Here is an 18,160-nt window from a genome sequence, read left to right on the forward strand (position 1 = left end):
TTATTTTTTAAATCCTCTTTTCAAAACCTGGCTGTCAACCTCTAGTTTTTGGCATAGTCTGATCTTCCAGGTTATCAAACATTTTCCCATTGGTCTCAGTTTTATGTGAGCCCCCTGTACTTCCCATACAAACTCTGCTCTATGCTTGAGGTTCCAAGTCAATGCTCCTCTATTTTTTCTTGGCATAAAAATAGAGTAGCTGATATCTCTTCCTCTACATTCTGAAAATTTACATGTAAACAAGGAAAAGTTTACACCCTGGGTCAGTGATGCTTGGTTATTCCCGTACTTCATGGTACTAGCACCTTGAACCTTGCTTTGAGAAGTTATTTTTGCCATTCTTCTCCCAGTACAACATATACTTAAAACTAGTAGTCCATTATGTCAGTCGTTTTGTTTCTGTAACCACAAAGACCAAAAATACATTTTAAGACTACTTTCTTTTGCTGTAAGTTTAAAGTAATGCAATAGAGAATAAATTCTAGCATTCTCATAAAGGTAAAGAGAGAGAGAAGCATGACCTGCTGATGTAAATAAGACAACATGGTAAGCCCAATGCAGCAGGTGGAATTTCTCTTTTTAGTTTTATAACTGTGGACAACACAGTCATTGCATTAAGATATTCATAATGGCATGTCTTAACTCTGGCTATTCCAGAGTGTAAATTGAATTTAACTACAGACATACAAGAGAAAAGTGTGCAATTATGTTTGGCCCCAAAGATCTTAACAATAAAATAATATCCCTGACCCATCTCCATGACAGAAAAAGTGCTGCCAAGACAATGTCAGAAGACAGGATGTAATTATGTGACAAGGAAAGACCAAGATTTTGAAAGAAGGAATTAAATGTGGGAACCTAGCACACTGACAAAAGGATCTATCTGTCCTAACTTCTAAAGCTGAAGAAAACAAAGCCTGACCTTGTTGATTTATGTATATTTAATTATCAATGGAAGGAAACAGAAGTCTCCAGCAGTGATTCATTGCCACCTGTTGTAGGTATCTGTCTGAGGATGATGTGAAATGCTCTCTGGAGATATCTGCTCTATATATAGGACTCCAAATGGAGCCCTCACAACCTCATTCCAGTGAAGAAATCCAAGAGCCATAAGGGAACCAGACTTGACAGAAACATCTAACTTTAAGGCAGCTGAATTAGGTTGGATATACTTAATGATATACTTAATCCAGTTGTCCTTCTGTTTAATGCTGTGTCCCCTTTCCAGAAGACCCCTACAGCAACCCTATTACAAAGTCACCCCAAGTGGTCACAGTGCAATGGACTCAAACAGACACTAACCACAGCAGGAGTCTGCAGCATCTGGCATTGCAGTGGCCCAAACCTTAGCAGTAGCTTTTCCAGAGATGAGCTGCCTAACAGCTCACAGCTAACAGCTCACGTACGTGTATTCACTGTAAAGAATCAAAGTTGCATGTAGACAGAAAAAAATAAATATAAAAAATCCAAGTTTTCTCTGTTACCCCGTAAAACCCACAGTAAAGAGGTGAAGGGAAAACATGAGCAGGCATGAGAGGCACACTGACATGACTGGATGCAGATGGACATAATCTTGTTACGGTTATGGCCTCAAGCTGCACCAGGGGAGGTTCAGGTTGGAAATTAGGAGACATTTCTTCTCAGAAAGAGCAGCCAAGCATTGGACCGAGTTGCCCAGGGAGGTGGTGGAGTCACCGTCCCTGGAGGTGTTCAAGGAAAGGTTGGATGTGGTGCTAAGTGACATGATTTAGTGGGTGACATTGGTGGTAGGGGGATGATTGGACCAGATGACCTTGGAGGTCTTTTCCAACCTTAGTGATTCAATGATTCATTACAAAAAGCAGAACTACATTAGGTGCATAGCTGTGCTTGAGCTAAAAGCTCACCACTGTCTTCTCAGACCTTAGTTTCCTTCTAGAGAGAGCTGATGAGGACAGCAGTTGTGAACACCAGTGTGACAGAAATGAGTGTGAAATGCAATACTGCTTGTTCAGCTCTTTGACTACTTTATCGCCACTAAAACACTGGAAGTGCTACATATATTATTCAATTTTTAAGAGTATAACGGGAACTGGCAATCATTACTGGCTTGGCCCAGATCTGTGTCAAATTTGTTCTAGCTGAAAATAAAGAGTATAGCTATTACATTTTGAGTATGAGAATTTGATCATTAGCTCATATAATTGTCTATTAATATATGAGGATTTGTTTCTCTCTCTGTGAATGAACAAGGAAAATAAGCTCATAATGCTCATAGTCAGTCCCACCAGCTTTAGTGTTGGCCATACGTGGCTGAAAAATTCAGTTTGAATCCTGCTGTGGTAGAGAATCTATGTAGACCTAGTGCAGGCAAACAAGCTAGGTGGGATGTGAAAATTTTATGATAAACAAAGAAAGAAAGAAAACTAAAAAAATAAATAAGGAAATCTACTTCCACCTTAAAAATTCAATGATACTACCCAGTCAGTTCATTGCCACTGGGATTCTCCTGCCATTGGGCTTCATCAGCCAGACTAAGGCTGTGCACAAACAGCTGCCCTCCTACTGCACTGCAAGAGGTATCTCATCCAGGAGGTCCTGCATAACACCTGCTCCTTGTGTCACCATACTGCCCACCCCAGACACTTTCTAAAATGTTATCATGACCATTAGTAGAGGCCAAAAACCATTGCCCCAGCTGCATAGAGAAAGAGGAAGAGACATCTGCCAGGCCTCAAAGACCATTTATATATTTGTTAGATTAATAAGTGAGGCAGCAATATAAGTGTTCAGGAGTTAGAAAATAACAAAATTAATGTGACTCTAAAGCTGTCTTGTGCATTTGTCTTATAATACTGTCCTTAATTACATTACCACTGCTTTTTCTCTTTCTTTCAGTACTCAAGATAATTGCTGGTTAATTGCTGTTTTCTCCTTATAATTTGCTACTGTAGTACCCAACTTTATCTGAACCACTTACATCAACGCAGCTACACACCCTGTAATGAACGTCCCACACTCATACTAGAACCAGTACACCCCAGAGCATGAGGCTAACTGTAGATACCTGAGGTACTCCATGAGCTGGTTTGACAGCTGGATTTAACACACTTGTGTACAAACAGCCCGTGTAATACTTTTTCTGAGCGCACCCCATGAACTTGATACTTTTGGGAGCGTCTGCATGCATGTACCAAGTCTTCAATGGGGCATTGCCCTATGGAGGGACCTTTCGCCTCTCTGAGTATACAGAAGCTATAGCAACCACATTCCTAACTTAAGCATTAGTCAGGCAAGACGAACAAGCACCCATGGCACCTATTTTGTTGGATAGCCAGCATTTTTGTAGTAGCCACTGTTTCAGGTCAGTCTTCATGTAGGCCATTCATGCCAAAGACAGAATGTGGAGTGCCTGCAGGCAATTCTCCCTCCTAGCACCCAGTCCAGCCACATCTCCTGCACACCATCCCAGCTGTGTGTAAGGACAGCCATCTGAGCCCTGAGAGTCCCATGGTCTGAAGAAGGGCTAATTGTAACCAAATAATTTTACATGCTTCCTGGATATTTTAGTTCCCCTGCACTGAGGAAGAAAGAAAAAAAGTGGAAAAATACATTCACTGTATTCAATCAGAGTGAAAACAATGGCAAAAAGGTTTATGAAGATCATAAGACAAAATTTTTAAGCACTTTTAAACTACTCTTACAGAGGTAATTGTCCCCTCTCCTAGAATTATATGTTACATACCCATCTTCCTGAGGAGAAAGGCAAAAAGAGAAGGATTCAGGAGAGTGAAGAGCATTTTAGGAAGGATGTAGTTCGATAAGCAAAGAAAAAAAAAAAAAAAAAAGATTAAAAACGTATTTAAAAAAAATAATAATTAAAAACAGGAAGGTTAAAACCAATCTTCAGTTGAAATGGGCTTGGTTAGGAATATCAGTTCAAGAAAAACTTATCCCTTCTACTGTTTCTCTTCAACTTTCACCTCTAGGCTTATCATCAGGCTCTTGAAATGAATCCACAACTGTTCAAAAAGTCATAACAGTCAGCAGGACCTATTTCTGCACAACAATAGTCCTCACAGTCCTCTTTAGATGCAAAATCAATGAGACTGCAAAGCACAGAGCTTTCATCAGCCTTCTAAATTTGCTCAATTAAAATGGTGCTTATGTAGAGCAAGCAGCTTCTGTAACATTTGGAAAAATCTCTGAAGGCCAACTGGAAACAAGCTAGCACCACCTACACTGGATGCAGCAGGTAAAATTAATGTATAAATTTGGCTAAACAAATCAGAATTCCACTGGCATGCAGCAGAGTTGAACCTGATCTACTGTTTTGACACTGTAATTAGCTGCTACCTGATTTATCCTCTACCCTTTATAAGATTTGACACTTCACTGATCAAACATAGTTGTGGTTTTTTTCTTATCAAAAGGGGTCAAAATCTTCTGTTTTGTGAGCCAGAACTTGGCTAGCCAGACCACTTTGCATTAGTATTCGGATGGTGGCCCAGCAGCAGAGTAGTATGGAGGGTAGCAGTTGTTTTGGTTTGAGCCCACTTTGTGTTTTTTAGCCCTAAGCATTGCCTCTAGCCAGTTGCACTTCCTTAAGAGGATTATTTGCTAGTGATATTTTCTTGAAAACACATCAACACAATGTGATGCTGTTGCCTTTGCTTAGGAAAATAAGAGAAGTTAATGACCAGGCATATGTCCAGGAGGGATTACTGGTGTCATTAATATTTCTTGTTTATTTAGTGGCTTAAAAATAACAGCAACAAAACCAGACTTCTCTCAAAACTTGTTTAGTGCAGATATAGCTGATTTTGGTAAGCCCGTATCCCTCTCTACCCTTCCACCACTCAATTCCAGTTCTTAGCCTGAGAGAAACATTTGGCTTTCAGCCCTACAGGCAACAGAGTAAGCTCTCACAACAAAATATTCCTTAAGCTTGACCCACATCAATATGTTTCATCATTTCCAGTGAATTAGGCAACAACTCTGGTCATTTTTGCTAAAGAGTAGATCACTGGGGGGGGAATCACTGTCACAAAATACCTCCCATGAAGGGTGTTCATAATGGGGAGAGCTTTGTGCCCTGGTGCTGAAGGCACTCATGGGGATGTGTTGCTGTGAGGGAGACTGCATTTTAGTGAGAGCATGGAGCTGAAATGAAGCCTTCCACTGTTCAGAACAATGCCCTAAATCTCATCATAGCACTGTGGTGTCCATCCTCCCTTAATGAGCAGGCCACTTAGCCTCTTCCACTCTCCAGAAAAGGTCCTGTGTCATAAGACCAGTATACAAATTTGGGGGTATGATCATAGAACCATAGTATAATTAAGGTTGGAAAAGACCTTCAAGATCATCTGGTCCAACCATCACCCTACTACCAATGTCACCCACTAAACCTAAGCACCACATCCAAACTTTCCTTAAACTGCCCCAGGGTCAGTGACTCCACCACCTTCCTGGGCAACCTGTTCCAGTGCCTGACTGCTCTTTCTAAGGAGAAGTGTCTCCTCATTTCCAACGTGAATCTCCCTTGGCACAACTTGAGGCCGTTCCCTCTTGTCCTATCACTGGTTATCTGCAAGAAGAGACCGACCCCCAGCTCCTCACAACTTCCTTTCAGGCAGCTGGAGAGAGCAATAAGGTCTCCCCTGAGCCTCCTCTTCTCCAGACTAAACAACACCAGCTCCCTCAGCTGCTCCTCACAGGACTTGTGTTCCAGGCCCTTCACCAGCTTCATAGCCCTTCTCTGGACATGCTCCCGGGCCTCGATGTCCTTCTTGTAGTGAGAGACCCAAAGCTGAACACAGTACTCAAGGTGTGGCCTCACCAGAGCTGAGTACAGGGGGACGATCACCTCCCTGGTTCGGCTGGCTACACTATTCCTGATACAAGTCAGTTTGCTGTTGGCCTTCTTGGCCGCCTGGGCACACTGCCAGCTCATGTTCAGAAGAGCATCAATCAGCACCCCCAGATCCTTTTCCTCTGCACAGCTTTCAAGCCACTCTTCCCCAAGCCTGATGAGTTCCTCAGGACAGAAAGCGATGTCCATATCCTGAGACAAGAACTCTCTTGAACTCTTCATAATAAAGCTGATCTGTTTGGTAGGAAATATGTGTTTCCTACACACACTTCTGGGTCCTGGGCAGAGCAGAGCAGGCACGGCACATCGCAGTGGTGGGAGCATTCACCCATGAAGCTGAATGCTGCAATACCTGTCCCTGTTTTGGAGGTTGTGCAGAGGAACATCAAAACTGCCCTGCTGGACCCGGTGGTGCTTCTAGGCCCTCTTTGTCTCTGAGAGAAATCAAGTAGGAAACTCTGTTTAAGAAAACCGTATGAGTCTGAATTCAAACCTAGTGTAGGCAATAGTATGTCCCTCTCTATCTCAGAACATGGGAAAATCACAGTTTCAGTGTACTTTTCCTCTAAAGAAGAAATAATGAAAGCATATTGTTCCTACTTTATAAATAAGGAACATGAAGACCAAATGGGCTGCCAAGATCTCACAACAAGGAGCTGAGTTTCTAGAATTGGTTGTTGGTGTCCTGGAGAAAACCTCAGCTATTGAAAGAATTAAAAAAAAAAAAAAAAAAAAAAAAAAAAAAAGTGAAAACGTCTACTTTTACTTTTTGATAGTTAGGTAAGTCACAAGGAACTGCCAGACAATATGCAATATTCTGCACTTGAAACAATTGAAATGGTTACTGACCCTATGCTGCTTTTGCTGTTCAGAGAAGGTTATGTAAACATCTATCTCTGCGGGTATGATGTTTGAATTCCCTGCTGTTATGCTACAAAATTCATTTAGGATCTACTTTGCTGGGAGATGTTTCTGTCAAAAAACATATTGCCCCAAATATTGAGGAAAACAAACCAAAAAGGCAACAAGAATGTAACAAAATGTATGTTCTCCCTGCCTTCCCAAAAAGCAGTTATTGGTGGGCTGTGTGTGTGTCTGTGCACACACACCATTGTTGGGTGTGAGCCTAGGGGATCGGTTTGATGAAGGTGAATTGTGAAAGCAAAGCAAGTATGGAGAAAGCCAGCTTCTGTAAGTGTACATGCAGTTTTGCATATAGTGTAATCCAATCCTGCAGCTAAAAGAAATGTTGTACAACCCAAGATCAGTGACAGAGCTGGGAGTCCCTTACAAAATAATCCGGACTTGTAAACCTGTGTAAAACCGCTGAGAAATAAATCACATATGTACGTACACTGTGAGTCCAATCCTTTCACAGTGGGCATGTGGAGTCTGACCCAGCAAGCATCAGGCTGGCCAAATAGAGATTTTCATCAGGCACTCTGGTTTCTCGTCTGCCCTTCACGGTTAAGGGTCAGGCTCCTTTTGCTTTTCCAGTGCCATCTGAGCGTCCTCTCCTGTCAGCACGGGCACGCTGAACATTGCATCAGGAGCTGGTGACCGGCCAACCTGGCAGCTGAAATTATGGGTCAATAACCTACTGGCATGCATCTGGCCACTATAGCTGTACAGTACTGATCTCTGTTACACAGAGTCAAAACTACTTCAGTACAAGTTGCAGAGCTCCTACTTTGTCAGCTCCTACAGGATGTTCTTTCTACAGAAATGCAAACACAGACCCTCTCCCCAGCATCAAGACATTACAAATTCAGCTCCTTCACAGCCATGTGGATGTAGGCTAGCTTAGTCCACACTTTGTGATAGGGAAACTGAGGCATGGCGCGCGTGGGTGACTAGCACAAGGTCATACAAGTCAGTAGGAGTTCTGGGAATAAAGCCCAGAAGTCTCTGGCATATTGAGACACAGGCGTATATTTCATACTGCCTTGGCACACTGCAGATGCTCTACTCTCCTCCCTGTACTCAGCGTGCCACAGAAACAGCCTTTGTTCTCACTAACTTGCTCTAAATATTTCAAACATTGCTTCTGCTGTGAACTGTAAAACCCATATCTGGTCTCTAAGGAGTGTTTGTCTGTCCAGGATGTGGCTGTTTCTGCTCACTACCAGACTGGGCTTCCTCTGATCTTGAGTATTTGCTAACTTCTTTATGTCTGGTAGGGATACAGGGTCAGTCAGGAGAGCCTCTCCTGACATTTTTAGTTGTTGTCTCCTGTCCATCACAGAGACCCTCTGTACACAAAGAGTGACCATGAGGAGACCTATTTTCATTTGTTTGTACCAGTAATATTTAATTCTGATAATAATTGCAGCTTTTGCTCATTGCTAGTTTAAGCAACAAAAAGATGCAGTAGCCCATTAGCAAATCTTCAAGTCACAGGAGGGTCTACAGCCATGGTTTTTATTAAGCTGTTTGTTGACTGAAACCTGTGCCGAATGTGAGTCAGGTCTTTAAATAAAGGAGGAAGAATTCAGAGTGCACCTAGGACAACTTGTGAACCCTGCAGATAACCAATAAACCATTTGTGGGCTCTCTATTAGATTTTTCTTGGGAAGAAGTCCTGACCTTGAAAGTTGTGTAAACATGGAAGTTGTACAAACAGGTTTTCCCCCTGGCTCCCCTCTTGCCCTGTTTGCAGTACAAGGGATGGTATCACATACTCTCCACACACTGATGATAAGCTGAACTAACAAGAATATGAAGAAAATGTGCCAAACCCGCAGAGGGAAATGAAAATCAAATCCCCTTTCTCGCATCAGCGTCAAATTTTTATTTCTTGACAAGATAGGAGCTCACTGGAAGGGAAACGAAACGATTAAAGAACAGATAAAAACTAGAAGGAAAAAAAATATATTCAGGTCATCTACTGCCCTCCTGTGGCTTTGTGTGAAGCACCTGCAAAACACGGTTTCAGATAAAAGGCCTCATCTGAATTTACCAATTAGTAGGTTGTCTTTCCCCAGCACTTCATGCTCGGCTGTTGGCTGAAAGATCATTTCTAACTTAAATAATGTTTATTAATTAAAATAAACAGACTGTATACCAACTGTGTAATTTAAAAACCATGGGAGAATTCCTTGTATTAGTACTTCTCTACAATTTTATTGCGTTCTTATGAAAAAAATAATAACCAATATAAACCTTTGATATAATAGCATTAGTCTCTGAGGTTAACCTTGTATTTTTCCTTAATATAACATGACAGTCTGAAAATTTACTGGATTAGGCACAGCTAGGATTGCAAAGTCTTATTCATTTTCCCATGCCATTGCTAAAGGGGTAGGATTGGAACTGCTGGTTTGATTCAACAGTATTTTGGGCATGTGGTGTATTTTCTGTCACTGCATATAAGACTGAGGTGACATTGAACAATCTTAAATCAGAAAGCCAATACGTTTTTAAGAATTTCTGGAGTTCACTTGAGTTCTTTCCCACTTTTGCCAATCATCAATCTACAAATCGCTAAATTTCTGCCACACAGCCAACACAATACAGGTGCATCCTGCTTTCAAACCAATAATGGAAAGATGTGCCACCAAAAAGGCAAGTGCCAAAGGTTGAATAAAGGAGGGGGTCAGTGCAGAGGTGAAAACTAAGGGCTGGCCTCTCTTCCATGGATGGCCGTGCTGCCCAAGGCTGCAGGCAGCTGCCCCATGCAGTGGCAGGGGAACCTGGTGAAGGGATGTCCTGTGCTGCCCAAACCCACCACAGCCACCCTGCCAGACCCAGTAGGGCAGGCACACAGCCTGGTAAGCTACTACTGGCCTTGGTCAGTACTGGGACCAGCACTGTTTGACTTTGTCATTGACATGGACAGTGGGATTGAGTGCATCCTCAGCAAGTCTGACAACAACACCAAGCTGTGTGCTGTGGTCAACATGCTGGAGGGAAGGGATGCCATCCAGAGGGACCTGGACAGGGCTGAGAGGTGGGGCTTTGCAAAGCTCGTTAGGTTCAACAAGGCCAAGTGCAAGGCCCTGGACCTGGGCTGGGGCAATCCCAAGCCAGGTGGAGAATGGATTGAGAGCAGCCCTGAGGAGAAGGACTCAGGGGTGTTGGTTGATGAGAAGCTCAACATGAGTTGGCAATGTGTGCCTGCAGCTCAGAAAACCAAATGTATCCTGGGCTGCATCAAATGCTGCATGGGCAAGGGAGGTCCCCCTCTGCTCTGCTCTTGTAAGACCCCACCTGGAGTCCTGCATTCAGCTCTGGGACCCCCAGCACAAAAAGGACATGAACGTATTAGAGGAAGTCCAGAGGAGGGCCATGAGGACGATCAGAAGGCTGGAGCACCTCTCCTATAAAAACAGGCTGAGAGGCTGAGGGATTTGGGGTTGTTCAGCCTGGAGAAGAGAAGGCTCCGGGGGGACCTTATAGTGGCCTTCCAGTGCTTTAAGGGGGCCTGCAGGAAAGCTGGGGAGGGACTCTGCCAGGGAGTGTAGGGATAGGACAAGGGGGAATGGCTTTAAACTAAAAGAGTGGAGGTTTAGACTAGATATAAAGAAAAAACTCTTCACTCAAAAGGTGGTGAGGCCCTAGCACAGGTTGCCTAGAGAAGCTGTGGCTGCTCCATCCCTGGAGGTGTTGAAGGCCAGGTTGGATGGGGCTTTGAGCAACCTGGTCAGATGGGAGGTGTCCCTGCCTGTGGCAGGGGGGTTGTATTTAGATGGTTTGTAAGGTCCCTTCCAACCCAAACCACTCTATGTTTCTATGATTTCTTATCTGTCATCTAGTCACAATACATAATTAAAAGCAATATGAGTACCACATGGCCAACCCCTTAAAGAAAGGTATCAGGGTTCTTTTTGCAGCTTCTTCTGGATCTCTTTGGGGCCTCTTTCAGTCTTCCCAGGCAGAGAAAGCAGGAACATTTTTGGTTGAAATGTTCATTGTTGGAGCTCTCTTAGTGAGATGGCAGCCTGTAGGACCAGGACGATGTACATCAGAGCGAGCAGGAGTCTCTGCTGGAGACGCCTCAGATCAACCAGGAGGAGGGTGAACTGCAAAAGCAGAAGGAAGGCAAATAAGATACAAACTCTACACCAGTCCTTCACAAAGAAGTTTTGTAAAATAATTAGTTTCTGCTTCCTCATATATGACTGCTAAGGGATGAAGTACAGTGTAGGGAGCACTAGGTGTTTAAGAAATGTGGTGTAACTGCAGTAGATGATATAATTGCACGGCTGAAAGCTGGTGGCATGATTTACTTGGCTCACACATTACATTGGTTGTCTGTACCCCATTTAAGATGAAGAGGTTAAAGGAGGGGAAGGAACAGCACTTTAAATTAAAACCATCATTCTCTCATTTAAAGGTTTGGATAAACAAAAAAAAAATAATTATTATTATATTGTGGATACATATGGAGCAAAATGCTGACTGAACTAGGCCAAGTGGGGGGCATCCAAGGGGTCTGACATCTCTGGTGTCCGTCAATCACTCATATCTGTTTGGCTTCATTCATGTGTCAAACAGAGAAAATATTTACTTACCTAACAAGGACTCGTTTGCTTATGTTTGCAGTGGCCTGATGACATGATCTACCCTCGATGCCAACACGGCTTAGATTACAGTTAAAAATGGCACTTCTGTTCGACAGAGATTACACTCAGAGTGAGAATGAAAAACCAGCTAAACCAGGGCTTTGCTGGGTCTTTCCTTATTCGGGGCATTGTTATACCAGATCAAAATCAGGGTGATTGACGCCTAAGTTGTCTTTTTAACCCCAGTGCAGAACTGTGGGGATGTGCAATTAATAACTGGCCCTGGCACCTTCCAGCGGGGAATCAGATAAGGGACATGGTGTGAGGCTGGTATTCAAGCCAGAGCTGCCCCAATAAAACAACACATTTCCCTAAATATATATATATATATATATATATGACAGAAAAAAATAAAGACAGAAAAAATACTATATATATATATATATATATATATATTCATATTCAGTATTTTTTCTGACTTTAATTTGAACAGAAAAAGGAAAGCAAGATTTGCAAGCGGAAATGCTGCAAGATGACTCTCTCTGCTTCAACATCTTTTTGCTTGTGAAGTGGCATAGTGTGTGCTGAAAGGCTGCCCCAAAGGGCACCATCAAGCAGGCTGCAGGGAAGGACTCTAGCCTACATTTACATGTAATTTATATGACTTGTATCGTCTCTGAGTCATTCCAGACATGTTTTGGTACCCATGAAATTCAATCATAGATGTTTGTAATCACAGCCATACAAATTACGGCCTTATAAACAAGTTTAACCTGAATGCTGAGTATTTTATTTATCATTACCTTCCTCACTACAATTTCCTCTCCCTCAACACACCTCCTCAGTCACCAGAATACAGTAGAATACAAAATTGTCTGCAGAGCTGAGAAATTGTTTCAGAAGGTGAATGACCCATGTGGCAAGTTCTCACTTATGGCTGTGCAGGTAAAAGTCGTGACAGAATTTGTATGCTATAGAGAAACCCCAAAGAGCAGCAGCAAATCCTAAAGTTTCTCACCTTACTAGCACAGAAAATGTTCAGCTTCAAGATCATCTTTTAGAAACCATTCTGATGCCTTCAAAGACATCAGCAAACCTAGGAACCTGTTTTTAGACTGGTAAAAGTTTATCACCAAATCTACCTAGCCTTTTTATCATCTCTTTTAAGAGACTGACCCAATCATCATTGTGATTGAGCGATCTGCTTATTACAAACTTTGTGAATGGGAGCCTGCCTGCTATAGCCACTAGATCTCTTTCATTGGGTGTCATGTTAAATGTGAAGGAGATAGACATCTTTGGACCTCAACTATCCCCACATCCCAAAATAAAATAGAAAAAAAATATCAGTATTGGGGCCTGAGACTTCATTAGTGTCAGAGGCTCCTGCAGTTGCAGGTAACTCAGCTGGAGGTTATTCCCAAATGATGATAGTGAGGGAGGAGGCCTCATCTCCAGCTGAAAGTCATCTTTGCTCTGCCTCTGTAGAGGCAGGTGGGAAAACTGCTAATAAACCTCATCCATTGCTCCTAGTGAGGAAAGTGTTTCCCAGTGCCTATGAGGTAACTGTCAAAGGCCTGGAGGACTGGGATTTGCTAGTAGCAGTTGACTAATTGCAGAGCTGCTTGCAGTGAGTGTGTTGAGAACAATGTGGATGTCCCTGCCCTGTCCATGGAAGAAGGGAAGAAACATGTGAAACACTGCTAGCCATTTCTTGTGGGGCCTCCTAAAGGTACCCTGGGAGAGACCTCATCTCCTGGAAAGACTCCAAGTCCTGCATCTCTGCAGGTGAGTTCTGGTAAGCAGCATTAAATCACCCTCACTACACAGAAAGATGAGCTCATTGCTAGGTAGGATTTTAAAATTTCACCTAAAAACCATTAGGTCTGCGTTTGTAAAATGATGGCTTGTCTTCTGTATCCTCCTGTTATTAGCATCTGTTTTACCCCATTTCTTCAAATATTTGCTCTTTTTTTTTTTTCCCCCGTTAGCCATGGGTATTTATCAGCATACATTACGTGTAAGGTCCTTTCTGACGTTTTCCTAATGCTGCCTGCTCAGGTGATGCATGTTTCCAAACCTCTCTGAAATCTATGTATGGATTTAAAAATATACAATAATAAGCAAAGTAAATCATTACTAAGAACTTGACTTTTATCTATCTTGTTAGCCAGCTCCAAAAATGTGGAGAGATTAGCTAGCAGTTATATTAAGTATTCTTGTTTCTCTTTAGGCTCGTTGTAAATATACTAATATTTTCATAGCTTTCAATAAAAGACTGAAGGCTTTTTTAATGACTTATCTAAGACATTTGGCATTGTGAACCATTTCATTAAGCAGACTTCAAAAAGAAAGCTATCCATTCTGATTCCCTGAGTAGGTTGCAGAATTATACACAGCTATATAAATGATAGATCAGATTTAGTAGCTTTTTTCCCCTTTGGTTAAGATTTGTTTTTGGCCTCATAGCAGAAAGAAAACTTATTAATAAACAATAGTTACAGCAGCTAGAAAGTCCTCATAACATCCTCAAACTTCTACAATCCTTTGGTAATATACAGGTTTTTGGTAGTTGATTATGGGCTACAATGAAATCCTTGTACTTCCCAACTCACATTTGTTATTACACATACATTAAAGTAAATATGGGTTTCTGGATTATTTTTATGGGAATAACAGGGAATGTGCTAACAGAGAATGAGAGTGACTTTGAGAAAACAGCTTGGAGAATATTTACTACTTATATGGTACTAAACCTGAGAAAACAGATGCACCTATAGAACAGATCAGATGCACATCACCTTTAAAATGTGCAACAGTATTTTAGAGCTGACGTAGTGCAACAGAGTTTTCTAGAACTGTAAGAGGAAAAGCAGTGGCTGTTCACAACTTGCACAACAGTTCAGTAGAAAGGAGGTACAAATTCAGTGATTTTAGGAGTAGAAGATGCACATATTTGGGAGCCAAGTCCTTTCATAATGACACTTTCCTCATCAGAAACTTTCTATTTTCCTATTGCAAATCGTAGTGTGGCAATGAATCCCTGATGCTCTTCAGTTACAGGATGAAAAATATGGTTGGGAGCAAAGAGGGGCTGGTGTTGGGGGAGCTTTTCCTAATCTCAGCCACTGATCTCTCAAGTTTCTCCTGCCAGCACTTCTGATCCTCCTGGGAGCAATCCTTTCCCTACTTTGCTGTTTATTCCTGAGATCATGTATTGACACATTAAGAGGGGTGCTGAGAAGCCACGATGACAAGAGCTGTGTTAGCATGCAGTAAAGATTACCCACTAAATAATTATAGATTTATTTGTCACAGTGAGTCCCTTTATGTGAAATTATGGCAATTTCTGTATGCATAGATGTATTCAGCATAGTAGTCTATATCTTGCCCTTTGACAAATCAAAGCTTCTTATTAGATAACTGTTGTTCACATGGCTCACAAACAAATGCTGTCTTCAAAATGATGGCAAAGCATGGCCTTCAAGTCTTTGTGCCTGGACAGAGTAAATTAAGCTCCTTTCCCTATTGTCTCTAAGGAGTGGTCTGTGAAGGACCAAAAAAGGGCCTCTGTCTGGTGACAGCCCATGATTCCTCTTTCCAAGATTCCTTCTTACTACTTCTGTATCATGTTTCTCCTTTAAATCACTTCCTTTCTATTTTGACAAACAAAGCAGTATTTCAGACCCTCATCTCCCAGCCTATAGTAATCAACACTTCTCTAAGACCCTCTAACCCACATAAAGTGGATCTGCTAAGAACGTTTTTGCTGCCTATTGCTTGTTTATCTTTCCTTTCTTTGAGCCCATCTTCTGGCTCTTTCTGTATCATATTCCAGTTTCTTGTACTTAGTTTCAAGGTTCTTAACAATGCTATCTTTCTAGTCTTGCCTATTACTGCATCTTGACAGGAATGTTGTGAAAATAAACTTGTTAATATTTTTGAAGCACCCAGAAACCATGGTAATGACTGCCACAGAAAAAGCTCATGAGGAAATTAGTCATCCTGTTTCCATTGTAGGGCTTGAATACTGTGCAGTAAATAAGGCTCGGGGGTCACACTTCAAATGAAACAACCAACAGCTCATTATTAATTCACAAGTCTCTACCCCATGCACCTTTCTTAAGGAAAAAATATAGTAAGACTAAGAACTGAAATCTGCAACTCAATTCTTATGTAAAAAGAGGTGACATTAAAACTATATGGGCAATTTAACTGTCAAGTGCTCAACTTTACAGCCTGAAGTTTGAGTTTCTTCTGTCTGCAATGGTGCATCATTACCCAAAAAAAGTATCAAAATAGATGTGTTGGCTGAGGTTCCAGGTTATGACAGACATTTTTAGGGTGGGATTCAGGCTGAGATTTAGAGGTGTTAATCTCAGTGTTTGATTGTAGGGTATATTCATGGGCTGAATGTTTGGCTGCTGTTATCATCCATGGAGATTTTGGCCGTACAGTCTGGAGCAGGAGGGGTTCAGCTCACTTGAGAGCAGACTTCTTCTGCTCAGCTGAGGAGCCCCTCAGCTGCATTAACCACTTGCTGGAATCCATGCAGATCTACTCCAAGGAAGCCATCTAGAGTGGCCTAGCAATGGCTTACTGTAACATTAAATATATGTGGACAAATTTAGGGCAAAATTTTGAAACAAGAGCCTCTTGGCTGTCTTTCTCCTCATGCTTTTTCCATCACCTTTTTTCTTGAATTGTAAACCTCATGCTACAGAATCTAAGCCTCTCCCTGAGCTTGTGAAGTACATTATGTGCAAGGACTCGTGCAGATCATATTATCTGGGTCCTACCATGATATAGATATTGAATCTTACCAGTGACACAACCATCACTCTTTGCTGTTTTGTTTTAAAGTGGTTATCTAGGGTGGGATTCAGTTGCCTAAACAAAGGTGTTTAGCCATTATTTTAGGACATCAAAAATGGACTGGCTGGTGTATTGGGTTTATGTGTCAAAGTTTTGGTAGTGGGGCGCTGCAAGGGTGGCATCTGTGAAAAGAGTCCAGAAGCTGCCCCTTGTTAGATAAGGCTCAGCTCCAAAGGGACCCACTGGTGGCCGGAGCTGAGCCAATACATGATGTTGTTTGCACCTTTGTGAGAACATATCTAAGAAAGAGGAGAAAAAAAAAAAAAAAAAACTGCTGCACAAAAGCAGCTGGGAGATAAGAGTGAGCACCAGCCCTGTAGACCCCAAGGTCAGTGCGGCAGGAGGACAGGAGGTGCTCCAGGCACACAGCAGTAGTTCCCCTGCAGCCCGTGGAGAGGCCTCTGGTGGAGCAGGCTGTCCCCCTGCAGCCCATGGGTCCCACATGGAGCAGATCTCCACGCTGCAGCCCCCCCATGGGTGGAGGAGCCCCCGGTGGAGCAGGTGGATGTGGCCTGGAGGAGGCTGCAGCCCATGGAGAGCCCCTGCAGGAGCAGGCCCCGGACCAGAGCTGCAGCCTGTGGAGAGGAGCCCACGCAGGAGCAGGGGGTGTGGGAGAAGCTGCTGCCCACCCATGGGGGACCAGTGCTGGAGCAGTTTGCTCCTGGGGGATGGACCCCGTGGTACAGAGCCGTGTGGGAGCAGTTCAGGAAGGATGGAATCCTATGGGACAGACCCCACATGGAGCAGGGGCAGAGAGTGACTGTGAAGGAGCGAAAGAGATGAAGTGCTATAGACTGACCACAGTCCCCATTCCCTGTTCCCCTGTGCTGGTTGGGGGCAGGAGCTGGAAGAGTATGGTTGGGTGGAAGGTGTTTGCTTTTGTTTTCGTACTGTTGTGGTCTGCTAGTGATAGCTGCCCAGCTGAGTAAAACCACCCTGTCTGGGCTCCAGGTGCTGCTCCTAGTCTCAAGCAACCCTTGGGTCACGACTTCACTGGAAAACAAGGGATGTTCCCACCCAGTGCCTGGCTGGTGGCTAAACCACTGTTTGGGGAATTTCACCATAGGGTTCCCCTTACAGGTGCTGTCCTGGGGCACTTTCATCCTAGGTCACTCCTGGACCACCAGCCTCCATTGCCTCACGTGAGTAACACGGGTGCCCTCCCATGTCCAGAAGTGCTCTCTGAAAAGGATCAGGCTTGCCACCAGTTACTATGATTTAAGGAGTTTCTGTCAGCAAGACTGCAGTAAGCAGCTGCACATGTACTCAAAGCCCAGACCTACCATAAGGTAAAAGGCATTAGCTTAAATCTCTTTTACTGAGGTTTAAGCTAACATCCTTAGCTGGAGATCACAACGGGCCAGTGACTGTGAAATGGCTGATATATGGGAACTCACAAAGCTGCTTTATCATGATCTTTTTTTTTTTCTTAGTTAACTATTCAAAAGAGCAACCCTCTGTGAATTATCATCCAGAACATTTCTCCAACGCCATAATTTAAAGTTTTGGAGGTTCAGGCATGATAGTTTGAAAGCATTTCAACAACACAGTTCACTGGAACTGAGAGAGCTGTTTCCTTGGAAGGGCTCAGTTTTGGCTGCCAGCTCTTCTGAGCTTGAAATATGGAATGATTGAAGTCCTGTATTTCAATCTATGCATGTTTTTTACCTCAGTGTTTGTTAAATACATTGACATTGCTAGCGTTCATGGAGAAGTCTATGAACACCCACTTCACAGGCCATAAAACTGCAACACAATGAGAGGAGCTAAAATATATGTTCAGAAGGGAAGGGCTGGGCCTGATTTGTCAATTGTTCAGCTGGGTGAAGTTCACTTGTCTGTTCTCTTCTCTGGTCTCACAACACAAAGCTGTGTAACTAGCCAATGCATCCCGCCCTTCCTTTCTCCCATCCCTCAGGCAGTGCTGCCC

Source organism: Aythya marila (assembly GCF_965140915.1).
Source record: "Aythya marila genome assembly, chromosome: 3".
In the NCBI taxonomy this organism is placed as follows: Eukaryota; Metazoa; Chordata; class Aves; order Anseriformes; family Anatidae; genus Aythya; species Aythya marila.